The sequence below is a fragment of the Dermacentor andersoni genome, chromosome 5, assembly GCF_023375885.2.
Source record: "Dermacentor andersoni chromosome 5, qqDerAnde1_hic_scaffold, whole genome shotgun sequence".
Taxonomy (NCBI): Eukaryota; Metazoa; Arthropoda; class Arachnida; order Ixodida; family Ixodidae; genus Dermacentor; species Dermacentor andersoni.
The window spans coordinates 165,788,422-165,809,212 of record NC_092818.1 but is presented as its reverse complement, the minus strand read 5'-3'; the positions used below and the strand labels follow the sequence as shown (position 1 = coordinate 165,809,212).

The 20,791-nt window shown below is 46.8% G+C and overlaps 2 long non-coding RNA genes across 2 annotated transcripts in view; one reads left to right on the top strand and one right to left on the bottom strand.

Annotated features, from left to right (window-relative positions):
- Positions 1-81, bottom strand: part of LOC129385138 (uncharacterized) — a 1,208-nt gene extending 1,127 nt beyond the window's left edge. The window contains exon 1 of the long non-coding RNA XR_011894669.1: positions 1-81. This exon is cut by the window's left edge and continues 182 nt beyond it. This is a non-coding gene — a long non-coding RNA (uncharacterized lncRNA).
- LOC129385139 (uncharacterized) overlaps positions 1-20,791 on the top strand; it is a 74,438-nt gene that overhangs the window by 36,073 nt on the left and 17,574 nt on the right. The gene's annotated exons all lie outside the window — the stretch shown is intronic.

Sequence of the window (20,791 nt, the reverse complement as noted above, 5' to 3'; positions counted from 1 at the left end):
TCTCGCGTGCCTACCGCCGTAGCGGTTGGAGACACTCCAAGTGAAAAGGCAATGAAGGCTTCGTGCCTGGTTTCAATGGGCTCGTGGCCGCTGCACTTCTCACTGAATTCCTGGACAATGAAGTCGAGGCACAATGTGAGCAACTAGTTGAAACGGAAGTAAAAAGTGCGCAGCGTATAATAGGGCCACCGCCTCGTCTTTATTTATTTTTCTGCCTCAGTAGCAATACCAGTCTCACAGCAACTTCTCCACCATAGCAGAAGCGAGAGAGAGGGAAAGCGAGAAGTAGGTAGGGAGGTCAATCAGACTAGCATTCTGTTTGCTATCCTGCACTGGGGATAAAGACAAGGGGTGAATACAAAGAGGAAAAGTGTGAGGGAACAATAGAATGAGCACTGCGCGCATACAGTAAAGCTGGAACCACATGGCGCGTTTTCCGCGAGCGAAAAGCGTGAGGCGCGGCGAACGCCCGCGTTGCCGCCAAAGCGCGAGCACCCGCGCGATAAAAGGGAGCGGCGCTTTCGCGGCGGGTTTTCCGGGTTGCCAGACAACATAACTCCCAACGACGTGAATTGTCTCTGTTACCGAATATATAATATGCCCTTAAGCTTACGGAACACTACAATAAAAGTAATCTTAGCGTAATTAGACAGCGACATTTTTGTCCGAAGTGTATTTATCAAGTTTAATTTCAAGCAGCAAGATTGTGTGCGAAACTGCGACTATGTACCTTCCGCATGCTGAGAGGCCGCTGCTTGTTTACAACTTCATATAGAAAATATATTGTCGGCCGCTTACTAGCGAGCAGATGAGGCGATTGCTACTATTAAGGGGGGTGCTGAGGGCATCTGCTATACCGTCTACGCTGAGGGTATCTGCTATAGCTCGCCAAGCCTGGTCACGTTTGATGTTCTTGTAATTGCGGTCGCGTACGTCCCACAGGACTCGACGCTTCTCCACTTCAGTTGGGCCTCGTTGAAGGTTGCTTTGTCCATTTTAGGTGAAAACGATGCGCGAACCGACACGATGCGCGAACGAAATCATGGTAGCACGTGCTTTCTTTGACGCACGCGCAAGTTCTGACGAGAAAAAAAAATTGCGCTGGAGATTCAGTCGAGATGCGCAGAGAGCAGGGCCGTCTGGTGGCAAAACCAAAAACCAAATTCCACGTGACTTACCTGAACTCTGATTGGCGGGCGCGCCGCGCGACGCGTTTTTTTCTACTCCGAGCAGCAGCACGCGGCGGCGCGATTTCGTGACGGATCATGCCGGGCACGCGTCAAAATGACGCGTGCGTCCCACCATCCGCGCCTGAAACCGCGCCATGCGGTTCCGCCTTAAGACTCACGGCAGGAATACAATCGGTCACTGAGGCAGCTGTTCCTCAAAAACTGTAGTAGCGCACGAAGGGCTTTGTGGGCCATCGACAGATGTGGCTCTGGTCCTAGAATTTTGTCTATTTTGCGCTTGTGTATTCCCACAATGCCGTCAAAATATCCACGCATGTTCTTGTTGTGACCACATTATTTGCACTTATGTGATGTTTTCGGTGTGCTTGGCCGACAGTAGCGTGCTGTATGATTATGCAGTAAAGCTTGAATCCGACTTAGTTCTTTAAGCACCATATTTACAGAGAACACGGCTAAAAGACGAATCAAATAGCGTGTACGCATGATACTCGCTTGCCCCTTCCTGCAGGGCTGTTCCCTCTTTACATAACTTGCTTAGAGTGCGGTGGCTTAAGCTTGATTGTTAAATTAGGTATATGAAGCGCTTTGTAACGGCAATCTATTTTTTCACCACTTATAGTTTACACGCTTTGTTTCATCATCAAACATTAATTTTGTCGCAAATCTGATGTTATACTTTGCAAACATAGACACTCCAGGGGCATTTCCGCCGATGTCGTCGGCTTCCATGTCGCTGTGATGTTCTGCACAAAGTCCAAGTGCGATAACATGGCGGCCACGCGCCGTATGCTGTGGGTGCGAGTGAAAGCGTGCGAGTGTGAGCCGAGAAACATGGTGGCTCGATCGTGCGCACGCAAGGGAAGAAGGCGGGGAGGAAGCAAGCCATCTTCTATCGCGCTCAAGGCACCGTTGTTGGGAGGGGGGGGGGGGAGGAGGGTCGTTTTACCTTTGCGGTGGGTGCTTATATGGCACGGCTTAGCTCGGCCGCGAGGGCCCTATTGTGAAAGCCATGCGCGGTTTGTAAAGGCGCGCCGATGGCTGATGGCTTCGTGTGCGCTGTGTCCTCGGTGTTTAGTTCGCGTTATAGGGAGAGGCAGCACGAAAGGCAATCCTATCGATGCTGCTGCCGCTCTTCCTCACGCCAGCGTTTTGACAGTGAGTTTCCGCGGTCATCGAGTGAGATGTGATCATGTTTGCCTGTGCGCGTGTGACACCAAACTTGTTAATTTGGTTAACTAATGTTTACAAGTTTACTATACGACCAATGAAACTACTATTCGTACTTCCTATAGCTGTCTAATAATTTGCTATCGCAATCGATGTTTCACCTTTCGGGTGAAACTGCGGTATTTGTTTAGTAACTTTGAAATTACCTGCTGAAGTTATTTAAGAAACACAACTCTAGAAATTGTTAATGATGTATTCTGCACCAAGGAAATCTGAGAGGGAGCTCGTTGAAAATAATAGCAAAACAAAATATATACATATAAATGAAAAGTTTATGCAGTTCCTAAAACAACTGTTTATTGCGTCGATGTAGCGGCTAAGCCTCGCCTTTCGTTAGACACTTTTACCTTCAGAACGGCCGGGTTATGAACCAAGCTACATTTTGACAATTGTTTGTGGTAGCCTTGGAAATTATTTATTACAACTTGCACACTTGTAAGGAACTCGGGTCAGAGAATGGAACACCTTGAGACAGGAAACGTCGGCGGCATATGGTTGCACCATAGTCCACACATTCGCGATGCCATCATGGAGGTTCATTCGTTGTTTTAATAGCGATCGACTTTATTGCGTAAGCTCGCCCCCGTTTAGCAATACTACTTTAATCTCACTTGTGGTGGCTCCAGATAGGGGCCAGGATTCCGCTCACAAGTGGCACAACGGAGCATTATATTGCGAGCCACTCGAAATGACTTCCTACGCGAGGAGGTCGAACAGGCCCCGTTCACGATCTCGAACATTTGAGCGACGCGCCGTGCTTCTTTCAGCCTGTGCGCTTATTCCGACCATCGCCAGGGAGCATTGGGCAATAGCCTTTTCTCTTAGAGGCGGGAAGTATACCACGGAAGAAGGTTACCGCCAGCGGTAGCTCAAGCGGATAGACCGCTTGAGCTTATTTTTCGTCAGCCTTGTTTTCACTATACGATCGTCGACGGCATGGCAGCCAACCTTTCATTGATTTGAGCGAGTTCTGGTTTGTGGAAACGCAGCAGTCTCCATTACGTGTAGGCGCGATAGAAGTCTCCTCTGGAAGGATCGAGGTGAAAAAGAAATGAGCAGAAGTGGGGCAACTTCTACGCTCTCCGAGGGGATTGCATCGCAGCCGTTTCTTTTACGTGCGCTAAATAAAGAATGAGAGCGCGAGTCTCACTTTGTTATTGCCTGATTTGGGTCTGTCTTCGCCACACTGAACAGGGAGATAGGGGCGCCAACACTTTCAAGTTTACCCCAGCCTACATGACACCCTTGGAACTGAACACTGCACCAAGCAACGCAACTGCGTAAGGCCCTGTCTGCGTACGGTTTGTTGGAAATTAGAGCCGGCAGGATGGAAAACTTATCAGCGGAAAACTTCCGCCGGTTACTGAGTAGGCAATTTGTCAGCGTGCTTAATGTAGAAACCATTCACAACTGACATGAGATCGCGCTGGCGCTAACTGGGTTTGAAAGTTGCGCTGCATCTTTTAAAACTTTAGGGTCGCGGTGCGAGCGACGTTGAGCAGTTAACATTAGTCTTTGCCGGGCCGCTTCTCATTGACTTTGAGCAGGTGCAACTACACTGTCTGAGTGTGTGAGTAGTTATTGCGTAACTTCAGAATGGCAGCATGCGACAGCTTATAGGATAAGGATTCTATTTCCTTAATGTTATACGAAAGCGAAATAGTCAATCGAGATTCAGCAAGTAATCGGTACATTTTTCATATTGAAGGTGAGAATAATGTTGAGAATCACGTTGATATTTCGTACCATACTTAATACCCAACGCAAGCACTTTAAGTGACCTGTGGCACCTGGCAAACGCGTGCCATACTTTAAAACTGTTCCAACGCTTTTTTATATAACATTGCATTTCGTTTAGATATAAAAGCTCTAACGAACGGTGGGGTGTGTGAATATTTGCTCTATATGGTCAATATACTCTGACAGTGAAACCAGCGTGTTACGTAATTTCTGCCACGGCTATAGTTATACACGGGTTGCTTCTAAGACAGAAACAAAGCAAAAAGAAAAAGAAAACTAAAATAGGGGCAATCTTCAGCTGGTGGATAAATATTGAAACTAAGAAGTGAGTTCGCATGTGGGCGCGCCCACTACTCCATTATTATTCTAAGTTTGTAAAGCAGTTGACGAAAAATGCGGTTACATCTAGGAATGATTCTAGCAAAAAATAAAAAAGAGATTGTTCACCAAAAAATATTCTCATGAGGATTATCTGAAAAATGATTTCGATGAACATCTCACATTAGTTGGCTTTCTACTTTGCACAAATAGCACGCAGTCAGAGCCTTACGTTCTTGCCCTCCTTGGTGTTGACTCCAGTTTAGAGCCTGTGATGCACACTGGAACAGGGAGCAGGCACCTGGGCCTCATTGTTTCGTGTGGCAGCAGCAGGCCCAAATGACAAAATGTCCAAATGAGGATCACAATGTTTCGAGAGAGCAAATCATTTCATGAGCCTCCACAATAAGGGCAAATGCTCTAAGGTTTCCATATTTGATTATCTAGCACCAAACTATATAATTTTGAAGCTTCTTGACAGAAAAAGTTTTAGCTGATATTGTACTCGACTTCGGTACTTTTAACATGGATAACATGCATATAACGTTCTATATCCGATAATTTTTGTTTCGTGCCAAATTTGATGCGATAAGTTTCATTTGGTATTCAGCGATAATCGCAGAAACATTCGCTTTGAGCGACTGTTTCCGTCGCCACAATCAAAACGGTCTCCTTTCCTACTCAGCAGTGTTTCTGCACATGTAGTGGGCACGTGCCAAATATACAGGCAAAGCCGGTAGCACACCAAATGGAATATTAGTCAGTCAGAGCACGCATAGTGTGGCGATTACACCACCTGTGCTCGCGCAGTTAGACACAAGCGTGCTTTTACTGCCGAGTGACATTAGTTACTCTTAATGTTCCTTTAATTTCTCCTCATCGACGGCTAGACCTGCGTGAATTGGGACACACATGTCGTTTTCATCGTGAAGACCCGAAACGCGACCGTGTGAAGGAATCTGCTCCCGTCATTGGCTGCCATAGAATCGGCCGTTCCTAAATCTGCTCTTCAGCTCGCAAAGTTTCTCGCTCTTGCGCGACGCCCAGGCCTGCCTTTCTCGCCGACACTTGCTCACTGCCCCCAGAAGCTGCGCGATCCGGATTACCGCGCATCTCCGTCCGGCATACCAGCCTTGCTCCGGTGCGCATAATCCTAACGAGGCTTTGTTCCGTCGCGCCGAGGAGCTCTGAATGGCCTATCGGACGTCGGAACTTTCCTATTGACCATCCATGCTTCACGCCACGAGGTGCGCGTAGGGCAGGCAGAGAGGACCCGCTGAAAGAGACAAAAAGCATAGGTATAGTGAACAATCCGTGCTGATGAGCGGACTCAGTGACCCAGATCGCAACGTTAACAAACTCTTTCGGAGAATATTTTGTTCGCTCATCTGGTCGTGAAACACATCTCAGGTATAGAAGACGTCTTTGCTATGGCCGTGACAAAAAAAAAAGGCAAAGAAAAAATTGGCAGACTTCTCCCGGTTCTGACTTCATTTGCAGCGACATGTTAGCTTCTCCACTGATTGAGACACACAGAAAAAAAAATTTATTCAAACTTACATCATCTATACATGCGAAGGTGCGCATGGCTGTTTGCCCCCTCCACGCGCACCGTCGCCTTCGTATCTTCTTCTGGCCGTGTTCACCGTCCTGTCTTTAGCACTGGTGAAATGCACGGATTGAAATGGGTCGCGCAGTAAGCAGGAAGCGCAGATGACGCCGATCCTCTGATGACGTAAGCGGCGCGAACGTGCACAAAGCCACTCCTGTTTTTCTCATCACGTGCTTGCGTGTAACAAATCACGTTGTTTTCTCGATCGCTCTCGGCAATGTGATGTGGCGCCTCGCTTACGAAGGTAAATAAGTATCCTAGGAGGCCATAGGATCTCGAATTGGAAATAATGATTATAAATAGAATTAATTTCTTCCTAAGAGAAATTACAATCAATGCTGGTTTGAGCCATCAACGAGAGTATGTGCTTCCTGCACCTGACTAGGAAAGAAATACATGAGGTTATTATATGGTTGTGATTCTTTATGCACGCTTTGCTTGCGCGGTCCTTGTGTGCACTAAAACACACTCACATTGCGCCCTAAGCATCTCATCGGTGACGTATGTGTTGACAGGACACTTCTATACAGTAAAAATTGTTACATACTCTTTGACTATACATTATGAAAATGTTGTTCAGGTAAATTACAATGTACTTCAAAGACGCGCTAGTTTAAGAAAACGAATATCTTGAAGGGGCAGCGCAATAAGACGAAGACAGTCATGTGTGTTCCTGCCTTCTGTCTTGGTCTTATTGCGCTGCCCCTTCAAGATGTTCAACCAGTACCAACTCGCCCAAATGTCGATCCTTCTAAAAAACGAAGCCGAGTCGCTAAAATCTACGTAGTCAGCGCAAATTTTGTGTGTGTAAACTGCGGCGGCTACCACCCAACTAGTTACAGCCGTTGTCCTGCACAGACAGCTACTCAGCGAAGGAATTAGATATTTGTGTTGGGTCGAAAGGAAGCAAACGCACCATCCAGCGAGAACACGTCCTGCGCGCCACAGCTACGAGATTTCGAAGCAGAATATGCATCTAAATTCCCGCGTCTTACACCGACAAAGAAAGTTATTGAGCCAATGCAACTGGTGGTGGTCGTGGTGCGGCAGGCTGAACGCAACTGGTCAACGCCCCTGAAGAACATTTTCCAAAAGAGTCCGAAAAGCGCACCTATATGCAGCCGCAGTGAACCGACCTCAAGTACCACTTCTGAACACTGAGCAGAAAAACTGTCAACAGTGTGTTACGCACTTTGTTCACGGCACTACGCTCGCACGTCGCGAAGATGCTTGCGAGTTCAACGAAGGATAGGCTGGAAGCAGTGCTGGCTCTTGAGTCAGTAATACTCTGCTCTAATTCCGCATACCCTTAGTAGCATAGTGGCAGTTTCTCGCCCAGCTGATCCATTCCGCCGTTGAGAAGTGCCCTTATCAATGCAATGGAACTCCGCCGGTACTCTGCAGCGTCTGTGCGAATTTGGCCTTTTCCTTCGAGACATCCATATACCAATTCTAGCCCTCTCGGACGCTGGTCCCCCAAATGGCAGGACGATCGCAGGATACATCAGACACCGCAATCCGAGTACACCGTCATTTGCAAATGGCAGTGCAATGATTCACATAAGGCGCGAGATACCTCATGTCACCTTACCACTGCAAGACCTTTGTTCTACCTCCTTGGAAGTTGCCGCTGTACAAATAGGTCTCGGAAACCGAAAACTCAGTGTGGTGTTGGTGTATGTAAGTCCACCATGGAGGGTCTCCATGGAGGCGTTCTTAAACGACCTTTCGATTCGTTGACCCTGGCCTAGAATAATCTGTGGGGACTTTAACGCACATCATTCTCTTTAGGGAGATAAGATTGTAGATTTGCGTGGCAAAGAACTTGTCGCTGCCGCGGATGCTGCCGAGTTATGTGTGGCGAACGATGGCAAACCGACTTTCTTCAGGCCACGAGATTCATGGAGTGCCATAGACCTCGTGTTACACTCTACAGACCTTTTGGTGTCATCGACAGCGGCTCCGGACAAGATGGGCAGTGACCATTTTCCAATCTTCACAAATATCATCGGATATCAGACTTCTAGTCGACAAGTGTGTAATGTGACACGCTGGGACACGTATAGAGAAGCATTGGATGAATCCCTTGGTGAGGTGTTCGCAGATATCTTTCGGAACAAGAAATTGGCTACTTCAGTGCTGAAACTGCCAGGTCATTTGCCTACTCCTTACTTGAAAGTAAAGAATTTCTGCGCAGCGTCTAGGAGAGCAAAATGAAAACTAATGATAAAAAAGGAAGATCTCTCTGCGAAAACTGAACATAACAGGAGAAACGCTGCCATCCGTCGTCACACAAAAAGATTGAGACGAGTCCAATGGGCTGCTTTCTGTGAGAGCTTATCGGCGTTTACTCCCATGAAAAGGATATGGGGAATAATCAATAGCATATCAAAAAGATTTGCCCTCGAACCATTTCAAGCACTTGCTTTAAAGATAGGAAAATATTCACCAAGGCTTGCAGATTTTGCAGATGTATACACATCTGGCAGATCAGAAAGAATGGCGAACCCTCTGTCATCTCAATCATTCGATATGATGGATACGCCATTCACCTTTCGTGAGTTGGATTTAGCGCTTAGCAGATTAAGAAGACGCTGTGCCGTGGGTCCCGATTTCATCAGCAATAAGATGCTGACAAATCTGCCATGCGAGTGAAGACGATCCCCTCTGGACATATTTAATCTCATCTGGAGCACAGGAGAGATCTCCTAAACGTGGAAGACAGCATGGGTGGTGCCAGCGCCCAAGTTTGGAAATTATCCTGTGAACCTTGCCGCATATCAGCCAGTATCACTAACTTCGTGCGTATAAAAGTTGACGGAAAGACAAATATGTACGAGGCTAACTTAGTATCTTGAGCATGGAAGTAGAATGCCGTCGTGTATGACTGGATTTCACTCACGGTTGAGTGCTCAGGACAGTGCCTTGGACTTACTAAGCCATATCGAGCACCATCGCGTCGATGGCATTTCGACACTCGCCATCTTTACCGACTTTGCCAAAGCAAAGTCTGTGTGCTTCATACCAGCATCGTCAACGGTCTCCAAGCCATGGGCGTCTCTGGAAATGACCTTCGATTCGTCCATGAATTTCTTAGAGAGTGACATATTCAGGTTAAGCTCGGAAATATCAGCGAAAAGCGACGCATCTCCCTCGGCGTTCCACAAGAAAGTGTCCTATCTCCCTTGCTTTTTAACCCTTCCGGACGCACTGAAATTAGGTTGGACAGCAGTTAAATTGTTCATCTGCACAGATGACATCTGCATTTGGATCTCGGGGCACCAACCAAAACGTTTGGCCAGGATAACCCTGGGCGCTATCTCCGTCATTGATTGCCACTTATCGGCGCTTGGCCTATCTTTATCAGCGGAAAAAGCTGCCTTCATACTTTTCCCGGGAGATTCACCTTATTCCGGAATATTTATGCGCTGTTGCGTAGTGCATTTCAGCTAGGGACAAATGAAGCAAAGCGCGTACTGTAAAAGAAAGCATATTTATTAGCAATGTTCCCCAGAAGAAATGTCTCCAGGTTTCTATGGTCGCACGGAACTCTGTACAAAGAACCGCTCCCTCCGCAGCGTTGCCGTCTTTGTCTGAAACAGAGTATAATGTTTCTCTGCTTTTTCCGTCTTTAAACATATCGAGACACGGGCACTCGCATTATAGACAGAGAGTGACTCGCACTGAAACATTAAAGCGACTCAAACATTACGCGCTCACAGAAATCGAATGAGGCTGTGTAATTAGCGGGTAACCAGAGCAGTGAAATAAAAAAAAAAGAGACTATTGCAGAGGTGGATTTGTTCCGTACAGCGCAAAATCTGTTTCATCAGAAAAATTGTCCCGCTTTTCGTGCAAGTAAAAGGGTTTCAACAAACCGAATATGCCGTGGTTATGATATGCATTGTTGAGAATTGGCGTTTGCTGTCGAGCCACTCTCGGCGCCTGTTGTGAGGTTGGTCAATAAGGCACTCGCTTGTTGTTCGTCTATACTGTGACCGTGCCCGATCAAGATGGAACGAGTACATCATTGCGCAAAAAATCCTACGTGATGGCAGAGACAGGTTGGTAGAGGCGTTTGCCGATGTCGGTGCAGTCGTTACGCAATTTCGACCCGTTTCGACACCACATAGGCCGCCGAGATGGGACGTGACGGCAAGAGTAGTGCCCTTCATTGCACTGTTTATACAATGAGCCTGCCGTTCCTGATGGATTGTAGAATAATGGCGCTGATGTCGTCCTGCTTCTAATAATATCATGACTCGTAAATACACCCAACGCTTCTTGCGTCTTTCTCAGACGTTCTAGCAGGGAACCCTTCAATATGCGACCGTTTTTGGCCCGTGAGAAGATAGGAGTCACTCGAATGCATTGTGTCTCAGAGACGACTAAAACCGTGTTTTGCTGACGCAACGAATGGCCGGAACAACTGTAACGTGAGTGCCTCCTTTGTTTTCGAGCTTCTTTAGTGTCATTGGGTGGAGAGAGACAGGGCCGGTCTGGAGGAGACATGTACTTTGCTTTCCTTCGAATGGACTAAGCTGGCAGCGTACAGATAGCGAGGGTAATAAAGAACCACTCTTTTACAACGCTGTCTCGAGCACTGGGAACTTACTGGGAGGCTACATATTATATAGATCCACGTCAGCCGCGTTTTCCGGCGGCACAGTTCCGTAATGTCTGCTTCGCTCGTCCTCCTTATTACGTTTAAAAGGCATGAGCCAGCCGAAAACTCGCGAACTATATTCTCGGTGACGCCACAAGTGACGTCGACACGTGCTTCTGCTCTTGATTAAAGAAGAAACGTGAACAATCGGACCATGAAAAGACATAAAGCGAGCAGCGAGCAGTCTTGCGTTACGCTGGTGAGCTCACGAGCGCTAATATGGCGAGGATGTGGGCTGTGGGCTTTGCAGCGTGCGGTTGTTGCGTGCTTTCTTGCTGCAGTGCAGCGCCTTATATTTGAGTATCCCGCTTTCAGTGCGCAGCGCAAGTCGCTAGTGAGAGACTATCATCTCCTTGGCCTGCTGTGTACAACACTCGACGAATGTTTGTACCCCAGTGGTTGTGCGTCTAAACGTGATCAGGCTCATCGCGCTCTACTTACTTTTCTAGAGTTAACTAACTTAGGTTCACCTTTGTAGCGTCGAAACTATTCTATTCAACATTCTATAGTAGCGTCACCTTCAGTGATCGGCCCTACTGTGTGTGACCTGTACTGTGTTTTACTTTATTCTTTAGATTTTAGATTCGTCCTGTTGCTCTTCCTTTCCTCTTTCCTCCCTTCCTTCCTATCTTTATTGCTGTGTTGCTGTCACCTCCCTATAGCTTCTGAAGAGTAGGCCGGCGTTGTGCCCCCTTCCGCAGTTGCCAGCCTGCTCTTCGCGTTCCCTTTCCTTATATATATATATATATATATATATATATATATATGATGTGTGTGTGTTCAATTATATATGTGTTCAAAACAAATAATAATGATAGTAATAATAGCACGGTCACTCATAACAGGAATCTCAACCGAAAAGCAAACGCCAAACTTAGAGGCACAGCAGAGAGAAAAATGATTACAGCTGTATTAACAAGTTACACTTCTACAATACAAAAAAAAAGCCGCTCTTATCGTGAGAGGGAGCTTCGTAAGAAAGAACGTCGTGCCGTCAAAGATGACGCCATCTGCTCGGGCCTAGTTAAGCGTCCATCACTAGATATGGATCTAACGTGTTACAAAACAGTCAAAACCTGAACTTAGCAAGTTTCAAAAACTTTAAATGAGCCACAATAGTGCAATTACAAAAAAACAAGATACCTTGAAATTGGTGACGTCTCACTGACGTACGGGCGCTGGGGTTTGGAACTTTGACCTGTAGTTTATGTTCTAATAATAAACCTATTACAAAGAAAAACGACAATAAAGTCTAGAAAAAACCTTTTAGGAGTTCAAACTGTTTAAGGTTTCCCTTTTAGTTTCGTTTAAATCTACGCGCCGCTTGTAGTCCTACTTCCGTCTAATGTAGAATGTAAACCACCGGCGTTTTTGTTCGAGCCACGTATCACCAGGAATTTCACTGTGGAAAATTACTATAACTGATGTCCCTGCTCTAGCTTCAATGACACCATGTGAAGATTATTTATTTATTTATTTATTTATTTATTTATTTATTTATTTATTTATTTATTTATTTATTTATTGCAACAGGCAGCATTCCGCGTTTTCTGCGTGGCCTTGCTGCATTGGAGACTGTCCTATGGCATGAATAAAAAAAAAATCACCTACGATTACGATACTCCCTAAGGCGAAATTTAGCGCAGCTGTATGCGTGTTTTCATTTCGTGATATATTTGCTGGCGCGGACAATCTGTCTTGTGCGGTATGTTGCAAACGGCGCGAAGGGTGGCGCGACTGTCTCGCTAATCGGGAGATCGCGAGAGGCAGCGCTTCGGTGACGCGTGGGCGCGATTCACAGCAGCCCCGCAGACAGACCTCCGCTCATGTAGCGCTTTGTTTCCATACATAGCATCGGTGGCGTCATCGGCGAACAGACGACGTGCGCTACTCTGGCGCCATCTCGTAGCCATCGTCGCCGCAAAGTCCGTCTCGTGTGCTACTACGCTTTTCTTCTCACGCTTTCGGCACGCCCTTCTCCTCGGCTTTCCTCCTCGCGCTTTCTTCACTATCCTCGTCTTTCATCCGCGCTCTGCGCTCGCTCTTTCATCCTTAGCTGTGCTCGTTCGCTCATTTACGAGGACGCCGAGGCACAACGCCGACGCTCGCCGCAGGAACGGGCGCGTGACAAGTGCGCTTCCAAAAACTTGTAATGGCTACTCTGCCTGTATTGGCTTGTTTGAGAGTGCATTTCCTCTGTTTTGTATATATGTAGATAATCATGCTGTCTGCTTAACCCCCTATTACGCCTCCCTCTCATTTTCTGTTTTCCTATTTGTTTCTCCATCACACATTGTTTTGTGTACTACATTTGCCATCCCTGTACATTTTGTCTCGCACATTACTATTTCAGTGCACCAGTACAAAAGCTCCGTAGGTGTTGCTGGGCACTATGATAAAGATTGGATTGATTGATTGGTTGGCTGATTGATTTATTTATTTATTGATTGATTGATTGATTGATTAATTGACTGAGTGAGTGATTGTATCTATAAACCTGTCTCAGGCTTGAAACGAGCACTGACACGAAATTTTTATGTTCGACAGACATTTGCCCCCTTTCCAAGCAGCACTCGAACTCATTTCATGATTTGTTTCAATAGAAATTACAATTATATTTTTGTATGTGATGCGTTATACGTTGTCTTAAGCCATCTTATATTATATTACGTTTGCTATATATTGTAACCGCAGTTGTATAGACCGTGCACTTCCGAATATATATATATATATATATATATATATATATATTGTGTGTGTGTGTTATACCATTTCTCACCTGCGCCAGTACCAAGACCATGCACCAAGTTATCCTTGGCACATGAATAGAATTATTGATTGAAATGCATCATTTCTGAGAATGCACGGAGTGTGCTCCCCTTGTTTGCCAATTTGTATGTTTGCAAGTTGCGGACTTTGCTGTGGCTGTCATTTAAAATACTTGTCACCATCTCATCAAGAAAGCTTCCTGGTGGCTTGTAATATCAGCCTAGCACAGACTCTGACAATGTCCAAGTTGTAGTTTCCCATTTGAATTATTTATCAGCAGCGGCGAATCAGAATCACGAGCGCTGATAGACAAAATGGAGAAACACCTAATTCTTTCTTTTCTATTTTGCTTTGTCAAAAATGGCACTAAACTTATTGATATATTTGCTACCAACTAGAATTACTATTGTTCCCTTCGTTATAGCAACGCCAAATATTCATCGAGGTAAACAGGTGTGCCTAAATATTCACATTGAAGTCTATACCACATTGAAGTCTAAATCACATTTAAATATGTTTACTCACAACAAATGTGTGTACAAACATGAATTTCATGTACAACAATGATCTATACAAGGGCAGGAATCAGGTCTTCACATCGGATGGCGCCATTAAACGGCATCTATTCCCTGTGACAAGCTAAACATCGAACGAATCGAGTCGTGCGTTGGCTGCATAGGCTTACTAATGCTTCTGGGTCCCGCCGTGGTTGCTCAGTGGCTATGGTGTTGGGCTGGTGAGCACAAGGTCGCGGGATTGTATCCCGGCCCCGGCGGCCGCATTTCGATGGAGGCGAAATGCGAAAACACTCGTGTACTTAGATTTAGGTGCACGTTAAAGATCCCCAGGTGGTCGAAATTTCCGGTGTTCCCTACTACGGCGTGCCTCACAATCAGAAAGTGGTTTTGGCACGTAAAACACCATAATTTAATTTTAACGCTTCTGCGCAAACGTCAGGAAGTGGGACGGTAGCTGGGAGAGAGGTGATTGACTGTTTGCACGCTGAAGACAAAGGCAGAGAATTATGTGTTTTCTATCCTACCGGAAGCACCTTGTTTATGCCACCGCCTTGGCGAGTTCTTGCTTCGGAGACACGATTCTGCATAGAAACATATAAAGTTCATAAACGATGAAACTGTCGCATGCTAGGTGCAAGTTCAGTATGACCTAATCGTTTCCATGATGAACACTACGTTTCATTACGCTGTCTGTCCGCTCGTTATTGAGCAAATGGAATACGTTTTATACATGGTAGTTGGTGACGAAAGCAAAATATGAACAAATTCAACAAGGTTGAGAATGATTCAGATGACACACACACACACACACACACACACACACACACACACACACACACACACACACACACACACACACACACACACACACACACACACACACACACACACACACACACACACACACACACACACACACACACACACACACACACACACACACACACACACACACACACACACACACACACACACACACACACACACACACACACACACACACACACACACACACACACACACACACACACACACACACACACACACACACACACACACACACACACACACACACACACACACACACACACACACACACACACACACACACACACACACACACACACACACACACACACACACACACACACACACACACACACACACACACACACACACACACACACACACACACACACACACACACACACACACACACACACACACACACACACACACACACACACACACACACACACACACACACACACACACACACACACACACACACACACACACACACACACACACACACACACACACACACACACACACACACACACACACACACACACACACACACACACACACACACACACACACACACACACACACACACACACACACACACACACACACACACACACACACACACACACACACACACACACACACACACACACACACACACACACACACACACACACACACACACACACACACACACACACACACACACACACACACACACACACACACACACACACACACACACACACACACACACACACACACACACACACACACACACACACACACACACACACACACACACACACACACACACACACACACACACACACACACACACACACACACACACACACACACACACACACACACACACACACACACACACACACACACACACACACACACACACACACACACACACACACACACACACACACACACACACACACACACACACACACACACACACACACACACACACACACACACACACACACACACACACACACACACACACACACACACACACACACACACACACACACACACACACACACACACACACACACACACACACACACACACACACACACACACACACTACCCGCCGTGGTCTTTTCGTGGCTTTGCTGTTGCGCTGCTAAGCACGAGGTCGCGGGATCAAATCCCGGCCACGGCGGCCGCACTTCGATGGAGGCGAAATGCAAAAAACACCCCCTGCACTTCGATTTAGGTGCCCGTTACAGCCCTTTAGATGACCAAAATTAATCCGAAGTCCCTCACTACTGCGGGCCTCATAATTTTATCGTGGTTTTGACATGTAAATGCCCGTAATATAGTCCTCGTGCTACGGAGTGTGTAACCTCGTTGAGGTTGGTGAGGTGTGGGTGGACGACGCCGGCGTGTGCTGGGATCCAGACGAGGGTGATTTGATTTTCAGACGAATGCGGGGCTTGTCGTAAGATACGGAGTGATTGCTGAGAAATACGACCTTTGATGTAGTTGTTGATTGCTGCGCGAGAATCGCTCACTATGGTGTGACAGGCTGGGTCAAGAGTGGCCAGGGCGATGGCCACTTCCTCAGCCGTCTCGGCATATTGGGTAACGATGCTGGCAGCATGTCGGAGCAAGCCGCCTGCTGTGGTAACCGCCGCAAAGCGCCGTCCATCTTGGTACTCAGCTGCGTCGACGAAGGTGACGCCCGCGGTGTTGGCATAAGATTTGATGAGGGAGGTAGCTCGTGCCTTCCTGCGTTCTTTGTTGTGGTCTGGGTGAATGTTTTTCGGAATAGGGTCGGCGTCTATTCATTGCTGAATGTCGCGTGGTATTGGGTGTTTGTCTCCATGTTGACGGTGGTAGGTGATATCAAGCTTGGTTAGAATGCTGCGGCCCGTTTCCGTGAGGGTAAGCCGCTCTAGTTGAGATCGACGTTGGGCTTCGATTAACTCTTCTAGCGTGTTGTGGTACCTAATTGTAGTAGAAGTTCCGTGCTGGTGTGGTTGGGTTGTCCTAAGCCCTGCTTATACCCTCCTCTGATGATGATGTCTAGTTTAGTGTTTTCAGCTTTGTACCAGTTTAGAAAGGGTGCAACGTAAGTAATGTGACAGATGATAAAAGATTGGGCAAGGTGGATGAGGCTTTCTTCCTTCATACCCCCTCGTCGGTTGGTTACTCGTTTCAGCAGTCTGGATGTATTAGCAGTCTGTCGAAGGATCTTGGAGATAGCCGTAGAATTAGCTCCGTTGGCTTCTATGGTCATACCAAGAACGCGGATGCTAGGGACCACGGGTAGGGGTCTGCCATCCCTCAGGTTGAGCTCTATCTCCTCGTATTGGCGTTTATTCGTGGAGACCCGCGGGTGGTGTCCACGGAGTGTGGGGCGGTATAGGAGGAGCTCCGACTTTTCAGGGGAACAGCGGAGTCCCGCGCCTTCAAGATAATTTTCTACGACGTCAATGGCGTCTTGTAGGGCAGTTTCGATTCGGCCGTCACTGCCCTTTGCAGCCCATATTGTAATGTCGTCGGCGTATATGGCGTGTTCAATGCCGTGGAGTTTTTGTAGTTCGTGTGCTAATCCGAGCATAACCAGATTTAACAGTATTGGGGAAATGACAGAGCCTTGCGGTGTGCCCGTGCTCCCGAGGGAGAGTTCCTCCGATCGAATGTCTCCGACCGCTTCGATAGAAAGTCTCTTACGTAGTTGTAAGTGCGTTCTCCAAGGTTGAGCAAGGAGATGCGTTCGAGGATGGTGGAGTGCCTTATGTTATAGAAGGCGCGTCCGAGGTCGAGGCCCAAGATCGCCTTCGTATGACAGGATTTGCTATCTAGGATTTGATGCTGAAGTTGGAGCATAGCGTCTTGGGTGGAAAGGTGCTGTCTAAAGCCAATTATCGAGTGGCGGTAAGTAGATGTGTCTTCGAGGTGAGCGTTTACACGGGTTAGGAGGGCGTGCTCCATGACCTTGCCTACACATAAAGTTAGCGATATGGGCCGGAGATTGGCGAGGCTAGATGGCTTACCGGGTTTGGGGGTGAGAATAACTTTGGCCGTTTTCCATGCCGGAGGAATGGATCCCTGGCGCCAGCAGTTGTTGATGTATTCGGTGAGTTGTTGCACCGAGGGGTCATCTAGATTCCTTAGTGTTTTATTCGTAACCCCATCTGGGCCTGGCGCCGAACGGCTGTTCAGCTTGTGCAGGGCAGCATGAATCTCTGCCACGCTGAAATCTTCATCAAGGGCAGGGTTGTAGGTCCCTGTGTATGGCCCGTGAGGTTGAGTGGGCCCAGATGGGATGCACTTTTGACATAAGCTATTCTTAACGTGGTCCTGGCCATGCGTCTTGCTTTCTGTGAATAAAAGCTTGAATAAAGCGAATAAAATGAATAAAAGCCCATTGGCGCAACACCCAACACGACCTCGGGAGTGATCACTCTAAGTTACGAAGAAAAGAAAATTTTCTATCGGCAGCAGTGGTCACCAGACTTCTGTTCGCGACTGAACATGCCAAAGAACGATTTGCTCTGCGAAATGCTATGCACATGATTTTACGCATTCCAAGGTTTTACGCATTCCAAGGTTTTTTTTACGCCAGAAATCGCCCATTTGAAGCAAAAATTCTGTAATGTGTAATGACTTGCCCCTTTTACTGAGTCCTCTGACATATGCCATTATGTCTTAAAAGATGAAATAAACTTGATCCTTTCCCTGTAGTACGAAACATGATAGCGTCGTCGTACGTAAAACAAAAGAAAAGTTGAGGTCCCACAGCAGCGTAAACGCCATGCCACTCCAAGTTCCTTACTTCGAGACAGCACACAAACATAAGAATAGCTACCGCAAATGACGGGTCTGAAATTTCAGCGCATCCTTGCAAATAGGTCTCTGAAAAGAAACGCCTGCTTTTACGTCAATTCTGTTTTTGTCATTTCTTTCGTTCGTGACCGTAGACGCATGCAACAGGGCTGAGAAGCGCCAGAGCTGCCACCGCGGGTTCCTTTTGCACTCTAAGTAACGACACGAAATGTTTTCAATCACAGATTGCGAAGACTGAATGCTACCGCGAACGACGCGTGCAATCTATATTGAAATTGAGACTGTGCTTCGTTCACCCACGTCTTGCGTATCTTACTATATGCTTTATTTCCTTAGTTTACAAATAACGCTTTAGATAGCTCTACACTATTCTGTACACAGTTTTCTTTAGTAGCTTGTATTAGGCAATCCGTCTGCTGTGATTTTAGAAACGCCGTTGTAGTACATAAATCTACCAACGAAAGCGAGTCGCACTCGCAAACACGCATGCATCTACGTGCTATTTGCATATAGCTGCCAACGTCAAAATAAAAAAAAAAACGAGAGTTTGATATTCCACCATGTTTTGAGTAATATTATTCTGGCCGACCTGCTGCGGCTGCAGTGTCACGTAGCGCTGGTGTGCCGCTCAAGCATCCGAATTCTCTCTTTCGTCTCGGTTCGTTTCTTGCTTCTCCTGCGCTCATTCCCACTGTATTCCCCAGTGTGCCATGCTTCGACACTGGAAAGCAGTAGCGCTTTCTATGTCCCTCTGCTTATTGTGAATTTGAACGCTTGTACCCCAATGCTGTCGTGCATTGATCTGTGCTGCGTTCGACTAACGTACTGTGCAGAAATGTGGCCGCAATTGTAGTTAAACAAGAAAATGCGCTCACGTTGTCATCCGGCCACAGACTGCGCGAAAGCTTTGTCGTAACTGTCCGTCCCATACGGGACATTGTTGAACGGGATATTTCGATGTCACGTCCATGTTCGTTCCTAGCCGTTCCGTTTTCAACATGTTTATTGAATCATGATAGGAACATTCATGCGGGATAAGAACACACGCCCACTGGTGTAACCCACTAATCTATCCATTCCTTGCCCTCACCACTGAGAGGGAGCCACAGGAAGATAGTCCACATGCCTTAAGGTTATTATATCGTTAAGACGTCTGTACTACGAGCGCATTCTTGCGGCAGTGACACACAATCATAATCAATTGTGACGGGTATTAAGGAATGCAATGAATCTTTGTGTCCAAGTTCGCGGACCGCTACTACATAAGGGCTTCCTGTGTTGCCGACTCCTCGCGACGCGCGACTTCCGTCTAGGATTAAAGGAAATCACTTATCGACCAGCGTTGTAGTGCTAACGTCCAACGCAAGGACTTGAATCCCGGAACGTCTGCACGAGTGAGTACTGCTCGTTATACGGTGACAAAGGGAGTAGCGCCGCTTCTTGGCGTATAGTAAGTTTCTCGCACGTTATCTACACACATACACCCCAACTAACTCGCAAACTTACGCCCAATCTATCGCCAACATATCAAGATAAGTGAATCAATGCGCCGAAGCATGGGTGACGGCGACTACGCCGACAGCACAGTAATGTTCGAAGTTTAATGTTTTGTAACCGTTCACACAGTAAGCGAGTGACAATACATATTTGCTGAGAGCTCTTACAACGTACAGAACATCTACGTAACAAGCCTTGTGCCCAGCAAGAACAAGTATATCGCAACTGAGTACAGCCGTGAGTGATCACGCAGATAATAAAGAATGAGATAATGACCACCCGGGGAACTTTACCGAATAAGAAACGTGACAAGCCATTGGTTAAAAGTATTTGCTAAAAAAAAACAACGAAGAGATACACACATTGATATTGATTAAGTTCATAAGCGGGAAGTTAGGATAGCTTGAAATACATTTTTAGCCCCGCGTTTATTACAAGCACCGCATACGCTGCTCGTGCCGTTTGGACAAAGCGTAATGAGCTCCGAAAGTGCGTACATGTCCTTTGAAGCTGAAGCTAAAGCTTCGCGTGTTGTCCACCCAGTCACCGTCTACGATATCCGCCGAAACAGATGTTTTCAGAGCCGCACTGGCGTCATGTATACATAAGTTGTAAACACGGAGGCAGC